The sequence below is a fragment of the Meleagris gallopavo genome, chromosome 11, assembly GCF_905368555.1.
Source record: "Meleagris gallopavo chromosome 11, MGAL_WU_HG_1.1, whole genome shotgun sequence".
Classification (NCBI taxonomy): domain Eukaryota; kingdom Metazoa; phylum Chordata; class Aves; order Galliformes; family Phasianidae; genus Meleagris; species Meleagris gallopavo.
Window position 1 is genome coordinate 5,912,459 of NC_139414.1, and position 6,000 is coordinate 5,918,458.

The 6,000-nt window shown below is 36.5% G+C and overlaps 1 protein-coding gene across 1 annotated transcript in view; it reads right to left on the reverse strand.

The window, feature by feature from the left end:
- Positions 1–6,000, reverse strand: part of LOC146543612 (uncharacterized) — a 234,386-nt gene extending 228,386 nt beyond the window's left edge. The window contains exon 1 of the mRNA XM_085233263.1: positions 604–6,000. The gene's annotated coding sequence lies outside the window, so the exon portion shown is untranslated. The remainder of the gene's footprint in view (positions 1–603) is intronic.

Sequence of the window (6,000 nt, forward strand, 5' to 3'; positions counted from 1 at the left end):
TTCATCGAATTTAATCAGGAATGTGGTATGAAAACAAGCACGTCACCTCTCACTCAGTAACAAATACCCAGCCTCCTTCTGACAGCTTTGGCAAAGGACAAGATTTTCTTGGATCGCCACTCCTGCAGTGGTTTTATCATCACGTTGAAAAACAGTGAGTGGGAGACCCACTTACTAAATCCATTGGAGCTGGACAGATCAAAAGGCAAAGTTGGGTTTTGGGGGTGTCTTTTTTGGATGCAAAGAATGTGGCATTCTGCTAATGTTGATAACAGCTTGCAGAGCTTGAGACACTGCCACAGCTGAAGGTTGTCCCTAAATTTTTTAAATAATGAAGCAAACTGCTCTGCATTACAGGGGACTCATTAGCTACACACAATGGCTCAGTGAGGGGAATTGTTGGCTGTGTCAAGGGCTGTCCAGAAAGGAATGATAAGTTGGCTTTCTAATGTAATTCCCCTTACAGTAATTTCTGAGTACCGCAAAACCTTTAATTCATTTATTTTGTACAACTTCAGAACCTTTCTTTGCAATAAATGAGAAAGATGAGGAAGTGAAGTAGAAATACGACAGATCCTGATTTGGTCACATGCTCAGAAGTACCTTTGGACATATGAAATGATGTATTTCATCCAAAGTCACATTAAAGGCCTTTGGTGAAATGAGAAATAGAAGCTGGGTGTTGTGAAACCAGCTTTGTCTTCCAGCAGTCACTCGTCTCTCTGAAAATAAAACCTGCCACAAAGCAAAGATTCCAATAATAACCCAAGGTACAAAAAAAAAAAAAAAAAAAAAAAAAAAAAAAAAAAAAAACATGGGATCACGAGATTTCTACCTCAACTCCTTGCACCAAATTTTGTTCACAAAAAATCTACATGCAACAACTTATGTAAAGAAAATACAGCTGGTGCTATCTGTATCAGAAATGTGCTTTGTCATACAAAAGACTTTACAGCAATAAGCAAAATACATACATATTTATTTCTAAGTGCTCTTGTTCTAAAATACTTATGTACAGGTGTCATACAAGATGGCAAGGAATTCCTATTAACTTGAATGACAGAGCAGGAATCCTTAATATTGTAAAGGCTCAATCTTAGACAACATTCAAATATTTAGATACATGATTCAAGGGTAAGTGAAGAGCATACATCTAAACATGGGATCCAAACCTAAAAACTCACTGGAACTACCCTGCAACATATTTTTATCTTGTTACTCACTTAACTACAGAGGTATTTTTGAGAACAGAAAAATTTTTGTTCTACAGACCCATTATTTGACAGCTGGATCACTCTTATCCAGATAAATACTCTGAAAATGCAGATGCTGTCTGGCACGAGGTACATTGCAGTTTCTGAATCCCATAGTCACTGGGATGGCATGCAGGACATTTAATTATTCGAATCCATTCTCTTGCTGTTTCTGCTTAGAAAAGTCCAGCAGGCTCACGTGAGCAATGCTCACACACTGTTTTCTTATTCATGCATTCTTCTTTTGCCTAAACTTTGAAGTAAGCTGGAAAAGTACATCACATTCAATAATTAACAATTAAGGATATAGACCAAAATTCTAGGGTTTTGGCCTGTATTGAAAAAAAAAAAAAAAAAAAAAAAAAAAAAAAGACATTTCTATTTTGAATACCCTTGAAGTTAGTTACAATACAAAATAACAGACCATGTCACCAGCAGCTGATGAGCATGTCTTCTCCTTGGTGGGTCACTCACTGTTCACTGTTACTGCTGCAAAATTCAGTAGAGCAGCCTGACGGCTGGTGACCTCTGTGCTTCTTCAGAAATCTGAAAAAGTGTCCACAAAAAGAGTCCAGACCCATTATCCAAAACACTCCAAGTTCTCATTCCAATCTGTTTTTTTCATGGAGTTGTTCCCACAAAAACAGCAACACATGCAAGATCAGAATCAGGAGGTCCATTCTTATAAGGAAAAAAGGTAATTAATTTTCTAGATTTAAAATGGAAATTCTAGCTGATGTTAAAACATCAGGAGGAATCACTAATTTGCAGAAAAATGCTTCTACAAAGCAAAGGCTGCTGTTTCATCAAAGCTTTTGCCCCATAGACTTCAGCATTCCTATCAACTAAGGCTGATACAACTATCACTATGGAAAAAGATAACAAAACTCTCATCCTGGGCTGGATGTGGTAAACCAGCAGGTGATTCGGACCATGAAATTTCTCCAAACAGATAATTTCTTTGTATCATAAGTTATTTATTTGCTTCCCTTTGCTTAAAGAAAACAAAACCAGATGAGATACAAAATAAATTACAGCTTCTGTTAATTTTGGCATGTGTATGAACTTGGACATACTCAGTAACCCAGGAGACTGCAGGCATCTGTTAAATTCATGCCATCAGTGTAAGGTAAGTTGTGATGACCTCACCCACCCCAGGTGAGGGGGTCATAAGCACCATGAAAGCAGCCAGCTGTGGATGCTTTGAGACACCAACTGCCAAATGAAGAGCAGGATCTGACCCCAACCTAACTGCACATGGGTACTGGACATCCATCAGCAGGCGCGGCTCTGGGGCTGGAATTCAATGAAAGCCCGTATCCAAAAAGGCTCAGTTGCAACTCAAAGATTGCCAAAGGCTTCTGTTAGTTGATTGCTTAGTCAAGACAACAAATATGTTAAAAATAACTGCTGATTCGTTTCAGCTTTTAAATAGGAACAGGCTATTTTTCTGAGAGACTATGAAGTGCATGCAAACGTCTGAAAAATTCAGCTTTTACCCTGAGAATGATTAATCCTATGCAGCTGTTCTCCTGGAATACTTTCAAATATGTTCAATAAACCTTAAAGATTTGTTACAGAGTGGTGACAGAATTATTTTGCATGACTAACTTCACATTTTCATGAACTGTGAAACTTTGAGAGAAGATAGCTTGTACTGATCTGGGTGATTAATAAGTAAGAAAGTTTTAAATAGAGAGTACTACTACTCCCTTACTCTGTTAGTTATTCCTGCCTCAAGAAACTTATTTTCCAAGGACAAACGCACAATGTTCACTGTCCTCAGGACCTGTATATTTCCTATATACATATATTTGTCTCTGTTTAAAACAGTCATTCATGATGCACAAGAAAAGGTAAAGAAAAAACCTGAATCAGTGCACTTCTTCTAGATTTTAAGTCAATCACTTTAAGCTCGTCTTCCCAATTTCCACTCATGTTGCTCCCAGAACAATTTCTAGATGTTCTCAATGAATTTATCTGCTTCAGCTGTTTTCTCCTGCTAAACGGGGCTCTAATTCAAGAGAACATTTAATTGTTATTAAGTTTTTAAATTCTGTCCCTAAGCTTTGCGAAAATCAATTTGTCATGGAAGGAACACTTACAGTCTTGATTAAGAAGTGGACATAAACCCTTAAAGATCATCCTCCCTTGAAATGTCTTTCTGAACTTCCTTATTATGGTGTAAGATTTTCAAGAGCACTCATAATTTAGCAGACTAGTAAGTGTTGTTCACTTGCAGGTTGGCATTTTTGAAAAACTACACTGTTGCTGAATATGGCAGGATTTGGAGATGCTTTTGAAAAGCTCTTGCTGAACTGCAGCCTCATTCAGCTCATTTATTTCAGTGTAGAAGTATGTAGTTCAAGCTTCTTATTTATTTCTGGCTCTTGCATTTCTTCTCTCACATTTCTATTGGTAATCACCACAAACCATCTGCTTGCACCTGCTTCATCTCCTTCTTCCAAAACATAAATTTCCAGTTTATTATCTATTAGAGGATTAAAAAAAAAAAAAAAAAAAAAAAAAAAAAAAAACACTTTTAAAAATTCCTTTAACTTGATGTCTTGGGACTGGGTTTCATTCTAACTGCTGATGGGCAGCAGCCCAGAGCAGCACTGATGGGCACACACCACCTCCAAGCACTGCCTTCCCTATCCTCTATTCTGCATCTCTGTCTGTATAATTCAATGTATCATCTTCTCTTCTTCTTTTTATCATCCTTTCTACTGACAGTTCTGTAAGCAATTCCAACAAGACCAACTGTCTCAAAGAGCTTAAAGCCTGAAGAACGTTCATAGGAAGTACTAGCGTATACACAGTTATCTGCAGCTCAAGAACAGACCCCAAGAAGGTCTTGCTAATTTCTTCATTCATCCAAAAGAAGTGATGTACAGTGCCTCACTTGCAACTGTTCCTTTAAAACTGAATTGCTATTCCTGATGTGCAACATCTTGGAAAGTCTCCACTACATATCAAAAAGCATACGGAACATAAAATGGTTCTGGAAAACAAAGAGGACCAAAATATTCTGTATGATTACTTGACCAAAACTTTTCACCATTTTGCAACATCTTTAATAAAAAAAAAAAATAAAACCAATCACTTAAACACTACAATTGAGATAATTCAATTACCTGTAAGTAAGATTTTGCATTCAAATGCATTTGATTATCTAAGTGTAATTGGAATATTTTTGAATTTTAAAATATCACAACTCTATACTGCGTTACATTTCTGGATATGAAGAATTGTCCTTTCACTGGAATGACATCAGGCTAGGTTGAGTTGCCCTCTAGATGTTCCCATTCCTTCACTGGCCTTTAGAGCAGATGAATCATCTAATTATCTAATTTAGACAACCTCTCAAGATTCCTATGTAACATTCATAAGAAGAGAATTAAAAAAAGAAGCAAAACTTTTTGCTCTTTCATGACTCTCAGTTCTCTAAATGCAATCTTGTTTCCCTATTGCAGAACAGTAAGTCCTTGGCACAGGATTCAATCACATTGCCTGAAATCTTTGTGGTCAAATAAGCTTTCATCTGGCAGTGCAATAAGACTTACTCTGAACACTGAAACTTAGTTCTAGCGTGATCCTATCGTGAAATAAAACCTCCTAAAACAAACTGCCGAACATTCTGGATAGCAAGTTTTCAGACTCCTGAAGCTGGAATCTCCAGACACACCACTACTGACCGCTGAGTGGCAGTGTAAGGAAAAAAATGCTAAAACCAAAGTGAAAATCCATACTGTCATAGAAACTGCCTGATCATTTACACAGACTTTCCCCATTAGGAAGTGTGTGTTTTCTCAGAGAATACACGCTGATGTACCATATTGTGCCCTGATCATGTTAGCTGATAACAGTATTTCATATATGAAGTAAGGATTCTGCATCTGCGTCTCAAATGGTGTGGTTAAGAAAAGAAAACCTGCAGGCTTAAGAAAATTCAGAGAAAGTTTGTGGCAGTCCATTAGACAATATAGGACGTTGTCCTGAAAGCTGAAGGCCTATAAATCAAAATGCATCAGTAAAGTGGATATTGTGAAAACAAAAAATAAAACAGCATTCAATATCAAGTGAATATTAAAAATTAAAGAACAATAAAAAAGAAAATAAACTTTCCAGAGGAAAGTTCTGGAACTGAGGAACACAGCTACATGTATTATGAATAATACAGCTACAATAGAGATCATTGTCTAAAAATTATTAACTAGCTATATTAAACACTTTAAACATACAGCAGACTTCAGGTATTAAGTGAAAAGAAAGCTTCAGTCAAGCTAATAGATAAACAATTTAAATAAGGCTTAAGAGACTGAAAAAAAAACACTACAGACTAGCATTCATAATCTAGCAGCAGCTGTTCACCTACCTTCTATGATCAAGAGAAGCTACAAAGAAAAGAAAAATACAATGGGATGACAAATTAGTATTACCAAAAGGATTTCAAGTACAACCTCAGTTTTTCAGCCAGCAACTTCCTTCTGCTCACTAAGTACACTCCACTGTACAAAAGAATACTAGATAAAGCAGCATAATAAGAAATTTTTTTAAAAAAATTGATATGCAAACTACAAAAATACTTCTCATTTGCAAACAACTGATTTGAAAAAAAAAAAAAAAAGTGAGATGTGAAAGCAAGGAAGAGAGGTTGCATTGCAGGAAGGTGGCAACAGATGGCTGAGTGCAGAAGTCCATAGGCTAGAAAGATTAAAGCAAAACAGAAGCCTCTTTCAAGATT